Below are 15,597 nucleotides of genomic sequence, written 5' to 3'. Positions count from 1 at the left end.
ACACACATATATACATATATATATATATATATATATATATATATATATATATATATATATATATATATATATATATATATATATATATATATATATATATATATATAGATCATTCTGAGCTTTCATTAGAAAATCCAATTTTCGACGGAATCATGACAGTGTACTTGCACAGCCACAAACATTCATATCTTTAGAGTTCCTTTCCTTTCCCCTAATGAAAAACATGAACTGTATGTAGTTTAGTTATACATATCTCCTTTTTTATACAGAAAATACTATGAAATTAAGCTGAATCTAATGTTAACTAAATTACTATACATCTGCAAATGTCATAACAGTTTTGAAATGAGGGACTCGAGGGATATATCGATATTAGATAAATAGCTGATAGATAGATAAATATAAGAGTATTTCGTTTTATATGAATCACACACACAAACACAAACATATATATATATATATATATATATATATATATATATATATATATATATATATATATATATATATATATATATATATATATATACATATATGTAAATAACGGGGTTTTGCCACGAAGGAAAAAAATGAAAAAGCGAGATAGCCAAGTACTTTCGGTCCTGTTCGGACCCTTAACTGAGTTTGCCTCAGTAAAGGGTCCGAACAGGACCGAAAGTACTTGGCTATCTCGCTTTTTCATTTTTTTCCTTCGTGGCAAAAAAACCTTTATTTATACATAGCATCGCCTTTTATATACTTCGTGATCAAGTTATTCATATATATATATATATATATATATATATATATATATATATATATATATATATGTGTGTGTGTGTGTATGTATATATATATATATATATATATATATATATATATATATATATATATATATATATATATATATATATATATATATATAACATATATATATATATATATATATATATATATATATATATATATATTCTCCTAAAAATGTGTCTGGCTGCATATATGAAATTCATTGAGAAAGTGTATTAAAAAATATTTCCGACAATCTGGAAACTCCCTTTTACTACGAATCAAACAACAACACTAATATTTTGTGAGATCTGGCCAAATATCGAATGCATTAATCGTATATGAGAGATTTAGATAATTCTATTAACTGTTTACGAGCAATATCCTTAATGCCGTGTAGCGGCACAGTTAAAAGAGAATATCAGTGAACCTTGTATCATCAAGTCAAATAATGGAAGCATTCTAAATTTAAGTCTTGGTTTGATTAAATTCAGGCATCGTGGGGGCACAAATGAAATACAGTTAGAAAGAAGGTTACAAAGGTAAACAGAAAGACAAAGAACACCAGATGGTTAACTGTCAAAAGGGTGTAATAATCAAAGACATAATCCAGGATAATCCAGGATCACACGGTCACAAACTAAAACCATAATTTTAACCATAGGAGATAGGAAAACATAGTCGTATAAAATCCAAAAAAGTGTATAAAGCTAATATATCAATTTAGTTGCTGATATTTATCCACACCTTTTTTAATAATGTCGTCATTGAGTTTAATCAAACCAAGACTTCAATTTAGAACACTTCCATTATCTGACTTGATGAAACAAGATTCTTTTTAACTATGTTGCTATATGAGATTAAGGATCTTGCTTGACTCCAGTTAAGGTATTTAGTAAGGTTTCGTGCAGTCATGTGAAAGACGAGGCAGCTAAATACCATTCATAATTTATTTTAAAAGCATGAACGTGACCGGAATTTATTTACTTCACCTTATAATCGATATTTTCTAATCATTTAAAAGAAACTTCAAATATAGAATTACCTTTTCATTTCATGAATATGTGAAAGATTTATTTGTGACCCACACCCAAGAACTTTTTTACACACCAGGTAATAGTTCCAGTCCCCACCTATTTTCTTTTTCAAATCATCCTTCTTCTATGAATATCGACACAAAAAGTACAGATCTTAAAATCACTTTGAATGATGATAATAGAGGAATATATTTCAATAAATAAACTTATTTTTTTCTATTCAGTCAAATATTTAGTTTATGTAATGAAAACTGAAAAAGTCTCTTCAAATATTCCTTTGATCATGCAGAAGTTATCAACTTTTAATCCGGTCGACGCAACATCAGAAGGGCATCGTTACTTAAATTTCTGAATGATACGAAAAACCAGCAGTCATTTTCTAGGTCTTGGAAGTTTCAAAGCCAATGGTGGGATTTGGCAGAGATTATTTTGCTAATTCACGTGAAATGAAATGCTCTTATCTATCTATATAGCTATCTATCTATACATCGATCTGTCCCTCGAGCCCATCATTTCAAAACTGTTATGCCATTTGCCGATATATAGTGTTTTAGTTGATAATAGGTTCAGCTTAATTTTATAGCATTTTCTGTTTGATAAAGGAGACATTTATAATTAAAATACAAACCTTTCATGTTTTTCATTAGGGGAATAGAAAGGAACTCTAAAGACATAAATGTTTATGGCTGTGCATGTAAACGGTCATAATTTTGTCAAAAATAATATTTTCTAATGAAAGCTCAAAATGATAAAGCAATCTATGATATGTGTTGATGACCAAAAGATATAAGATCACACAGAAGTAATGAATATTAACGCTGAAGGAAGCAATATCTTGATCACGTGAAAATAGAGTTAAAAACAGAAACTCCTTGAATCTGTATCCTTATATGAGTAAAAAAAAAAGTGAGATATCTGCTGTAACTGGGAGAGAGTATATTATGGCGAAAATGGGATTATAATATCTAGTGATGTAGTAAAACACATTATAAAAACAGAAAATAAATGACTTCTATAAATGTTTAAAAGCAGATCATGAATTATATGGTAAGTAATGTTAATATCCTGCAAGTTTGAAAGGAAATGGCGGGTTCTTAGAATGATTGGAAAGTAAATTGAAAAGGGTGCTGGGAGACGGGTCATGGAAAATAATGGAATATAGAACATGTCTCAAAGGATGAAAAATGCGAGATATAAGAGTGGATTTCTCCATATTTTTTTTTCTAAAAAAATATATCCAAATATTCTAAATGTAAGGAGGTTTTCGGAATTGGGAAAACATAAAACCTTATTTTTGTATTTAATTTTACGCGTAAAGAAGTCCCTTCGGAAAAGGCTTTGGTATTTAATTTATTGTTATCAAAGATACGGAAAAAATATAACCCCTGTCTGGGAGGTAATAAGAGGACCATAAGACTCCAGCACTAGCCATGTTAAACGTACTGACAGATTTACTCCGTGAAATAATCTTAACTATATATTTCCGGACAGTAACTTGTTAATTATCCTAGACGAAATCTTATTTTGTCTCAACAAGTTTTATATATCTGAATGTATTGGACGTGGAATTCTAACATTTTTGCCAATGTGCATTTTTGTATTTGACTCGTTATATAATAAACTGAACCATTGGACGTATCAGACAGAGCAAATTGAAAATATTTCTAAAATATTTACAGAAACATGATTCTTAAAATAGAGTAACATATCCATTTAATGGACTGTCAAAATATGTATAAAAATAAAACTATACAGAGATTTCCAGAATATGTCAGATTCCCCTTTTCAATGACAAGTACAAATTCTTCAAAGCTATCTGTACTGCTGTTTTTAAAGATACTTGTACAGTTAATGAGGGTAGTTTTGAAATAACTAAAAGGGGGAATAGTCTTACCAGAAGTCATTTTCCTAATCTCTCTTTATGGAATCATTTAACTTATATCGATTTGCCCAAGATGACGTTACTCACCTCGAGCCTTGTAAATTCCATTTTTCCTTCCTTCTTTAGCTTTTGACAAACATTCATGAGGGCAAATTATAAGCCTTTCTTTGTCTTCAGTTATCTCTAATAATTGCCAAAAGGAAATTGAAGAGTATAAATTGCCTCAGATGAAATTGCCAGAATAACGTTCACCTTTTGAGTCCTTTGATCTCAAATTTCGAAGAATTGACATGAAAAATCAAACTCCAATTGGTCCAACAATGATTGCCATTAAGATGGAGCTTTTATATATATATATATATATATATATATATATATATATATATATATATATATATATATATATATATATATATATATATATATATATTATTTTTTTTTTTTTTTTTTTTTCAAGGTTAAATTGTGATCACAAAAGCCTTTTTTATCATATCGGTCTTCTTTACAACGAACCTAACTGACTAAAGTAGAATATATCATATTTCACTATTATCAACGGCAGACAGGAAGTAAGTTGTAGATACTTCATGAAGAAAACAGACTTTATGATTAATCGGATTGCAAAAATAATATATATTCACAGTTACATGTCTTATTATCACCCTACTCAATTTTCTCCATTATTTAGACAGTAACTGATTTAGTCAAAAGAATGACGTCTGGGAAATTTTGAATCATTAACGATTTTGGCGATAAAAAGCAATTTCCGGCTTGAAATTGTAGATTTTGCCTCTTTGTTATCGGCCATTAATTTAATTGTAAAGAAAATGGCATGAACTCTTTTCAAACTGTAGTATCCATAGGCTGTAATCTTGACTACATTGTGTTGATTCGCTCCACGATTCAAATTCGTGACTTCATTTCCATCACAAAGTCCTGCGAAACCCTAGTAATGCTGGCGGGTTTTGCCTAGATATTTCTCTAATATTTCCTTAAGGCTCTTAATGACGATCAAATGCGTGACATAGTTTTTTTTAGCAACATCGAAAAGACAGTTGTTCTTTCTTGCTCTTTGAATTATCCATAAGAATGATTTACTGGGGAATCAGAGCAATTTTACCAAGTAGCTAACATTCCTATCTGAAATCCTTAATTAACATGATAATATGTACTTTTAAACTGCAGAAGGTTAAGTCGATATATTAAGAATCTTTAGTAGCCTTCCTTGTTGTGCTAAAGATCGTAATCCTGAGGGATACACCAGGACTGTTTTTCACTTTAAAATTTTACCTGTTTATGGGGTACCCTAGGGGGAGGAGCCCGTGCTGGCATAAGGCAGGCATAATTATTTTCTACTCTGCCTGCTATTCCCTCTTTCTCGCTAAAAGTGTGATAACTCCCATAGTTAACTGACAGTGAGCAAACCAGAAGAATCGCCCACAAACAACTTGAAAAAGAAACAACTCGCCTTCATCCACCTTTTCCAGGAGTGAGAGGGATACTTTCCAAACGGCTCTAAATCTCATGAAGTAGCGTCGTTGTCGCTCCGAGTCACCTAAATCCTGCAACTGGGGAAAACTCTCCCGGAATTTCAACTTTCTGAGAAATATCTAGTGTATCCTTTTTTGGAGGTGGGAGATGATCTATATCATGTGAATTCTTTTTTTTTACTTATTTCCAGTATTTTGATAATTGTCAGTGTTTCTTTATTCTTTCGTCAGAACTAATAGCCAGAATATGAAAGACAGCGTACACTTTTTTGTTTTTGTTTCTTAGAAAACTTTTATAAACTATTTCTTTCTTCCTTTGTTAAGTACATTATACCATTTAGTAAATAATTCAGTATATGCTAATTATACTCTTAATTACAAAAACATTTTGTATTATCAAATACGGCAGTTAACAAATATTAATTTTCCAATAATAGAAAGAACAACAGGTAAGGAAATGAAAGATGAAATACCTTTAAACGTCGTCTGTAACGTCTGATATATACGACCAAGCGATGGTTGGGCGAGGAAGCGCTGATACACATAGAGAGAGAGAGAGAGAGAGAGAGAGAGAGAGAGAGAGAGAGAGAGAGTACTTCTACTATATCTGAGATACTGTTCAACTTTGTAAATAAAGCAAGTTTCTTTTTAGAAAGTCGAAGGTAAATCTGACGCTATAAATAATTTACTCGGTTCCTTCTCCGAATTTTATTTGAAAATGTTCAACCAGCTTTATGACCATATATATACAGTATCTCAGAGATATATGTCTGGCAGTGACTCTGTGAATTTGGAATGGGGTTTTCCAAACTAAAACGATTTTATTTAAAATTTTGATAAATAAATATATCTATTGTGGGGAACTAGCGAATTAATGTCATTATCATTATTCAAAGAAAAGTCATAAACACATGAGTCAATAAAATGGGAGATTAAAGCCACAGTGGTATGTCTGTTTGATTTTGTTATCTAAAATATATACAGCTGAAACTACCAAAACACACCAAACTATCACAACATTCTTTTGTAATTGATGTTTAGACAAGTGATAAAATATAACAAAATTATAACTTTATTTCATTCCCAATTATCTCACATTTAGGTATTTGCGGGTAATGTAATTTGATACCAACAGAGTTAGTCGACCTAATTTAGGTCTTGAAGACTAAGACTGGTCTATCTATTTTTCTTTGTCAATGCCTTGTAATTAGGCTCATGCTGCAGACTGTGACAATCAGCACTTTCCTAGAGAACATAAATCTCAAAACTCTTTGTTTGTCATGGTACCAGAGTTTTCGCTTGTAAGCTCTGAGGAACTCGATGTATTTTTATGGATTCTTGCCTGTTCTAGACCATTAGATAATAAATTTATGTTTAATTTATTGAATTTTTTTGGTCCACCACAGTCCTCTAATTTGATTTTTCCCATGGTATTCCGACATCAATGAGGGATGCTTTCTTCTTGAATTCATCAATCAACGTCACGTCTGGTCTATTTGCATGTATCACCCTATCTGTTATGATAGCATAGTTCCAGAGGATCTTTGCCAGAGCGTTTTCTATCACTCCTTCAGGTTGGTGCTCATACCATTTATTACTGCAAGGTAGCTGGTGTTTCTTACACAGGCTCCAGTGGAGGGCTTTTGCCACTGAATCATGCCTCTTTTTGTACTGGTTCTGTGCAATTGCCAGATATTTGCTTGCAATGTGGTTTATGATCTTGTTTTTCATTTTGCGCTTCCTGCATATGAGTGTGATGTTATTTTCATCTATCGTTCTTTGAACATATCCGGTTCTTATGGCCTGATCTTTTACCGCTGTTATCTTCCTTCTGTTTCCTTCTTGAGTTCTCCCCTCTGTAGCCATTGCCATGTTTCATCACTAGTCAGTTCTTTAGTCTGCATCATGTATTGTCTGTACATTGGTTTGTAGTGCTATTCCTCTGTTCTGTTTGTTATTCTGTTTCTGAATGTCTCTGGGTCTTCATCTACTTTTATCAGCCCTTCTTCCCACGCACTCTTGAGCCACTCGTCTTCACTGGTTTTCCGATATTGATCAGTGCTCTGTTCTCGATGTTGACCTAGTCCTCTATGCTTAGTAGGCCTTTCCCTCCTTCCTTTCGTGTTATGTATAGTGTCTGTATTTACAAATGGGTGTAGCGCTTTGTGTATTGCATATGTTTCCTAAATTTTTGTTTACGCTGTGGATTTCTGCCTTTTTCCATTCCACTACTCCTGCAGTATATCTGATAACTGGTACTGTCCACGTGTTTATGTCTTTTATTATATTTCCGGCGTTGAGCTTAGACTTGAGTATCGCCTTAAGTCTCTGCATATATATATTAGATATTGTTCCCATCTGGTAGCTTTATTCCTTCAGCCATTGTTACTTTGCCCTTTTGCATGTTGATCAAGGCATATATTTCTATTCCATACTCCATACTGATGTCCCCAGATACAATTCGTACAGTCTGGATTAGGGTATATATTTCCTTCATGCTCTTACCATACAGCTTGATGTTGTCCTTAAACATCAGATGGTTAATTCTCTTGCCTCTTTCCTTAAGTTGGTACTCAGAATCCTCTGCTAGTCTTATTCCAAAGCTTGCAAGTATTTTATTCCAGTTGCGTATTGTATTTTTTAGGAAGCTGATGGTGTTTTCCTCTGCCCCATATATTTTCAGGTATTCTATTAACCATGTGTATGGTATCATATCGAAGGCTTTCTTAAAGTCAATCACGCTATGTTTAGGTTGGTTTTCCTCCTCTTACTATTCTTCATTACCATTTGGTCCATCAGGAGCTGGTCTTTTTTGCCCTAACACTTTTTTCTGCAGCCTTTCTGTTAGTGGTGGATGGTGTTTGTATCATCTAGGTAGCTGTGTAACCTTTCCATGATGATATACCTATTAGTAACTTTTGTATTATTAGTAGGCAGGTGATAGGCCTTAAGTTACTGGCTATATTACCCTTGCTATTGTCGTTCTGTATTAAGGATATTCTCCTTGTGGTCACTCATTTGGACGCATGGTAGTTTGTGATACAATGCTGGGGTTGTTCTGCTATTCGTAGGTGTAGGGCCTTGAAGTTTTTGAGCCAGTATCCACGGACTTCATCGGGACTTATGCTTTCCAGTTGGGCACTTTCTTTAGTTGGTGTCTGACAGTGTCTGTCGTGATCTCAGTGAATATTTGATTTATTCTCCCCGTTACTTCTGCCTTGACTTCCTGGAGCCAGTTAGTTCACCAAGGTGAATTGTATCCTTGCAAAAAAGTGTCACCTTCACACTGAAAGGTGACTATTATAGTTACATATGCATATGATAAAAAAGTGACAAGTAAATTCTACACCCATATGCAATGTTTACACTTGTCCCCTTTTATATGGAATTCAATATCCAGATGTTAATGGATTTACAGAGTTCCTATCATTATTGGTGACATCGAGATACATTAGGCCATCTCGCAAACCTTTCTTTCTCTCTCCCCCGCCCCCCCCCCCCCCCCCCCCCAATGCAAGAAATATTACTTGAAAGAATAAAAATATGATTTTTACGAATTCTGATTATTCCTTGGCCTGTGGTAGCTAAATAGAGTTCTCGGTTTAGCTCAAACGTTTCAGAAGAAATTCAGTTAAACTGTAATGGGAATGTTAAAATTCAAGTTTATTTACAAATAACAAACGAGAAAAAATATTCTTAAAAACTGAAGATAATTTTTCGGCCAAATATCAATTAAAACAATAAAATTTAAGTTTATTGAAAAAAATTTAAATTATTACCAAGAAATTCTGCAGATACTAAAGACTAAAGAGAATTTTTTTTTTTTTTATCGAATATTTGCCTTGAACACCATAAATGTAAAAGGTGTCAAACTACGTTAATGAAAGCTGTTATTAACTAGTATTGCAAATAAATCAACGTTTGTCGTTATACATACTCTATAGTCGATGGTATGCTCTCTTCCACAGTATTTGCAAAACACTGAAAATTACATTTGGAACTTTCCCAAATATTTGCATATCGAATGGTCGCCTTAAGTCTGCCATGACCTTCATTCCTTTTTGGATATCTTATAGTAACAAATCCAGCAATTGTATTAAAAGAAGAATTTATTTGACCTATTATAATGCTCAAAATGGCACAAAAAGCCACACCAAACCAGTGCACGGACAGTACATGAGACAGACTAAAGAACTGGCCAGCGATGAAACATGGCAGTGGCTACATAGGTGAAAACTCAAAGAAACAGAGGGGTTGCTAACAGCTGCACAAGACCAGGTACTAGAAACTAGATATATTCAATGAATGAGAGATGGAAATAACACCTCCTCTAATATGAAAAAAAGACCATAAACCACATAGCAAGTGAATGTCTAGCACTTGCACAGAACCATTACAAAAAGAGGCATGATTCAGTAGTAAAAGCCCTCTACTGCCGCCTGTGCAAGAAATATCAAGTAGCTTGCAGTGATAAGTGGTACGAACTCCAATCTGAGGAAAGATGGAAAACAATCAGGCAAAGATCCTCTGGACTGTGGTATCAGAAAAGATAGGGTGATACGTGCAAATAGACCAGACATGACGTTGGTTGATAAAATAATGAAGAAAGTATCACCCATTGATGTTGCAATACCATGGAAAACCAAAGTAGGTGAAAAAGAAGAGAAAAAATTGCTAAGTATCAAGACCTAAAAATAGAAATAGGAGGGATGTGGAATATGCTACAGAAATTGTACCAATAACCATAGAAACACTAGGCCTGATCCCAAGATCACTGAAAAGGTACCTGGAGAACCTAGAAGCTGAAGTAGCTCCAGAACTCATGCAGAAGAGTGTGCCACTGGAAACGCGCGCATAGTAAGATAAGTGATGGATTCGTAAGAGGCAGGATGTAACCTGGGACCCCATACCATAAAAACCACCCAGTGGAATAGGATGATTGTGATAGACAAAAAGAAAGAAAAAAAAATGTAATAATAACTAGATATCTGCCACGCAAGAGAATTTTCAACTTTATAGAAATCTTAAAATAAGTCATAGAATTTGGTCTTAGCCGTCTTCGGCTTATTTTACAAAGTGGAAAAACGCTCCCATAAACTTTTCCAATTAAGTCCTTTATGGACATATTAGAATGAGTATTGCTTATGAGAAGAGATACGGCAAGGCTTGGAGATATTTTATAATTGGAAACTGAGAGGGAAATGAAATATTATTGTTTTTAGATCATTATATATTTAGCTATCATTACCCTCATGACCACGAACATGGATAGCACTACGATAATCATTTGGGTTATGAAATAGTGAAAAATGGGTAGGTTTAACTAAATTTGATGGAATGGTGGAGTTAAAATATAAAGTATAATAGTAAACCGTTTCTTCGTCTAAGATAGTATTCTAATTCTACTGAATGTCACTGAGGAGAACAAACCGTTGGCTTAGAATTGCTTAAACATCGTAGGTACTTTGAATTGACACATTGCATAAACCAGCAACCTGGAAATGCCAGCTGGCTTTGACGTTACATGATAGGATATGAGTAGGCAAGCGGAGTTGTATAGATAATTAGATTTCTGTATTTATTGAGGTAACTTTTAACATTTTGTGATTTTACCTTTAAAAGTAGTTAGATATAAAAAAATCTGTAATTTCTTTGTTAAAAAATTGCTATTTTTAATAATAATAATAATAATAATAATAATAATAATAATAATAATAATAATAATAATAATAATAATAATAATAATAATAATAATAAAATAATAATAATAATAATAATAAGGCCAAAGCACACAAGATCCAACGGTACATGAACAGGAATAAGGGATACCAACAGAACAAACTATTCGGAACCAACCAGAAAAGACTATACAGCCAACTAAGAGGGGAAGACAACCACCCAGAAATTCCTGAAGCCGAACCAAGTAAGAGACTATGGGAAAACATATGGAGCAATCCGGTATCACACAACAAACATGCAACATGGCTCCAGGAAGTCAAGGAAGAAGAAACAGGGAGAATAAAACAAAGATTCACAGACATCACGACAGACACAGTCAGACACCAACTAAAGAAAATGCCAAACTGGAAAGCCCCAGGTCCCGATGAAGTCCATGGATACTGGCTCAAAAACTACAAGGCCCTACACCCACGAATAGCCGAACAACTCCAGCATTGTATCTCAAATCACCAAGCACCCAAATGGATGACCACAGGAAGAACATCCTTAGTACAAAAAGACAAGAGTAAGGGAAATATAGCCAGTAACTACAGGCCTATCACCTGCCTACCAATAATGTGGAAGTTACTAACAGGCATCATCAGTGAAAGGCTATACAACTACTAGAGGAGACAACACCATCCCCACCAACAGAAAGGCTGCAGAAGGAAGTGTAGGGGCACAAAAGACCAGCTCCTGATAGACAAAATGGTAATGAAGAACAGTAGGAGAAGGAAAACCAACCTAAGCATGGCATGGATAGACTATAAGAAAGCCTTCGACATGATACCACACACATGGCTAATAGAATGCCTGAAAATATATGGGGCAGAGGAAAATACCATCAGCTTCCTCAAAAATACAATGCGCAACTGGAATACAATACTTACAAGCTATGGAATAAGACTAGCAGAGGTTAATATCAGGAGAGGGATCTTCCAGGGCGACTCACTGTCCCCACTACTCTTTGTAGTAGCCATGATTCCCATGACAAAAGTACTACAGAAGATGGATGCCGGGTACCAACTCAAGAAAAGAGGCAACAAAATCAACCATCTGATGTTCATGGACGACATCAAGCTGTATGGTAAGAGCATCAAGGAAATAGATACCCTAGTCCAGACTGTAAGGATTGTATCTGGGGACATCAGGATGGAGTTTGGAATAGAAAAATGCGCCTTAGTCAACATACAAAAAGGCAAAGTAACGAGAACTGAAGGGATAAAGCTACCAGATGGGAGCAACATCAAACACATAGATGAGACAGGATACAAATACCTGGGAATAATGGAAGGAGGAGATATAAAACACCAAGAGATGAAGGACACGATCAGGAAAGAATATATGCAGAGACTCAAGGCGATACTCAAGTCAAAACTCAACGCCGGAAATATGATAAAAGCCATAAACACATGGGCAGTGCCAGTAATCAGATACAGCGCAGGAATAGTGGAATGGACGAAGGCAGAACTCCGCAGCATTGATCAGAAAACCAGGAAACAAATGACAATACACAAAGCACTACACCCAAGAGCAAATACGGACAGACTATACATAACACGAAAGGAAGGAGGGAGAGGACTACTAAGTATAGAGGACTGCGTCAACATCAAAAACAGAGCACTGGGGCAATATCTGAAACCAGTGAAGACGAGTGGCTAAAGAGTGCATGGGAAGAAGGACTAATAAAAGTAGACGAAGACCCAGAAATATACAGAGACAGGAGAAAGACAGAAAAGAACAGGGGACTGGCACAACAAACCAATGCACGGACAATACATGAGACAGACTAAAGAACTAGCCAGCGATGACAATTGGCAATGGCTACAGAGGGGAGAGCTCAAGAAGGAAACTGAAGGAATGATAACAGCGGCACAAGATCAGGCCCTAAGAACCAGATATGTTCAAAGTACGATAGATGGAAATAACATCTCTCCCATATTTAGGAAGTGCAATACGAAAAATGAAACCATAAACCACATAGCAAGCGAATGCCCGGCACTTGCACAGAACCAGTACAAAAAGAGGCATGATTCAGTGGCAAAAGCCCTCCACTGGAGCCTGTGCAAGAAACATCAGCTACCTTGCAGTAATAAGTGGTACGAGAACCAACCTGAAGGAGTGATAGAAAACGATCAGGCAAAGATCCTCAGGGACTACTGGTATCAGCAACGGAATAGGGCGATACGTGCAAACAGACCAGACGTGACGTTGATTGACAAAGTCAAGAAGAAAGTATCACTCATTGATGTCGCAATACCATGGGACACCAGAGTTGAAGAGAAGAGAGGGAAAAAATGGATAAGTATCAAGATCTGAAAATAGAAATAAGAAGGATATGGGATATGCCAGTGGAAATCGTACCCATAATCATAGGAGCACTAGGCACGATCCCAAGATCCCTGAAAAGGAATCTAGAAAAACTAGAGGCTGAAGTAGCTCCAGGACTCATGCAGAGATGTGTGGATCCTATACGGCCACATATTAAGAAAAGTGATGGACTCCAAGGAGGCAGGATGCAACCCGGAACCCCACACTATAAATACCACCCAGTCGAATTGGAGGACTGTGATAGAGCAAAAAAAAAAAAAAAAAAAAAAAAAAAAAAAAATAATAATAATAATAATAAAAGCATAACTTGAAGTTAATATCATATACTAGATCCCAATTTTAACGTCAAATGATTTGACTTATTTACTATAATATTTTCCAATCCATCGTATCATTTGTTACATTCGGCTTCAGGGAGATATTTATTTAGAATTCTGTTGACTTAGTTTTTCGAGGTTCAGTTTGTTGTTGGCATAAATCTAAGCTTTCTAATTCAGTATTTGTCTTTTTTTTCAGAATTGTTTCAGGACTATTATATCCTTTCTGACTAGAATACCGTAACCTCGACAACCGCAGGACTCTGATGAATTGTCCTTCCTACTTCGTCCTGTGTTATTCTGGTGTCAGGCAGAATTCACCGTCCTTCGCAACCGAATTAACAGGCATCGTTCATCAGCGTTTGCATCGTAAAGAATCTCCTGACAAGCCACATTACATCACTGTTAGGGATGGAATTTTACTTTATCTGTAGCTATATTTTTATATATACAATATTTTATGGCAACAAAAGAAACTGCGATAAGAAAATGTGACGTTAAACTAAAAAGATGATTTCATTTGATAGATAGATGGAGCTACAAAGAATATTCCATATTTTGTGGTTCGTTTGTTGTATAAAATTCTTTCTTGTCTACCGTATGCCTTAAGAACTGTAAAAAAAAATAAATATTAAAGTACATTCAGAACCATGTGAAGCCAGATTTTAAGAACAAAGTCCCAATATCAGTCTTTCGGATTTTTTTAGTATTTTCAAAGATATTTTCTCGAAGTGTTCATTATCAACCTGGGTCCAGATATCACATTAATTTTAAAAAACTTTAATTTAAAATCGGTGAAGGAAATTGACTGTTTCTTTGTGAGCACATCTGATATGTCGACTTGTTATTTTATTTTTATTTTTTTTTTTTTTACCCTGGTGAAACAGTTCAATTGGAATATAATTGCATAAAAGCCGCTGATTTCATATTTTGTCTTATCTTAGTTTCCTTGGTTAATCGAAGGGTAAGGTTTGATATTAGAAGGCAAAGATTCTGATTAAAACTTGAATTTCATATATCTTCTTGTCCAGTAGCAGATTAGGCAAAATCTCAACATCGAAGTCACGCTTGTTCTCTTGACTATTTTTTTTTTTTGATCAAAATGAAGTTGAGCATCCAACAGAAAAGTTTCATATTAATTGCACATTAGTATGAAACTCTCTCTCTCTCTCTCTCTCTCTCTCTCTCTCTCTCTCTCTCTCTCTCTCTCTCTCTCTGTCGTCTGTCTGTCTGTCTGTCTGTCTCTCTCTCTCTTCTCTCTCTCTCTCTCTCTCTCTCTCTCTCTACGTCCTGTGTACGCAGATAGGATACTGGTCTCAAGTGGTCGCCTGCAGAGTGCAATGTCGTCGATAGTATGTAGACCATTTTATTTTATTTATTTAGCTTATTACCTTTAAATAAAAAAGTGGACACGAAAGTTTGGAAATGCCTGTTTGAGAGAAAAAAATATGTTTGTTAAATTATCTTTTATTTCCTTGAGCATGACAATTATGATTCTAAGAGAAACATATATGTATAACAATATGCTATCAACATAACATGTAATGCAACACTAAGACTTTGGGGATTATGAAAGACCTCGAGAAAGGAGATGGGATTATGATTATAATTTTTATCAAGGAACATTATATGACTGCCGTTATGGCAGCTTATTTTAGGGCTGCAATAGAAACATGGAAATCTTGAATCACATTTTGCATTGAGTGCTGATATTAGATGTATTAATTAGATTTTAAAAATCTTGTTAACACAAAGTGTCAGATTTCAAATCACAAAGTGAATAGATTATTCATGTCTTACTTTAGAAAAGGTAATTCGTTGAATTTGAATACTTTTTTTTTTTATTTCACCGCAAGCAAAAATTAATAAGAAATATAAGATATTGACATTTAATCTAACATGTTAAAGAAGTTGTGTAAGTCAGGAACACTTTTAGCCTTAAACCAATTTTGCCATAGTCAACTTTTAGCGGAAGAAATGAACCACACCTCATGACCATCTTGCAAATGGAATCCCATGGAAATCCTCTCTGTTGATCTTCCAGACACAGGAACTAT

This window comes from Macrobrachium nipponense, chromosome 36 (genome assembly GCF_015104395.2).
Source record: "Macrobrachium nipponense isolate FS-2020 chromosome 36, ASM1510439v2, whole genome shotgun sequence".
In the NCBI taxonomy this organism is placed as follows: domain Eukaryota; kingdom Metazoa; phylum Arthropoda; class Malacostraca; order Decapoda; family Palaemonidae; genus Macrobrachium; species Macrobrachium nipponense.
The sequence above is the reverse complement of the archived record's forward strand: the minus strand, read 5'-3'. Positions refer to the sequence as shown.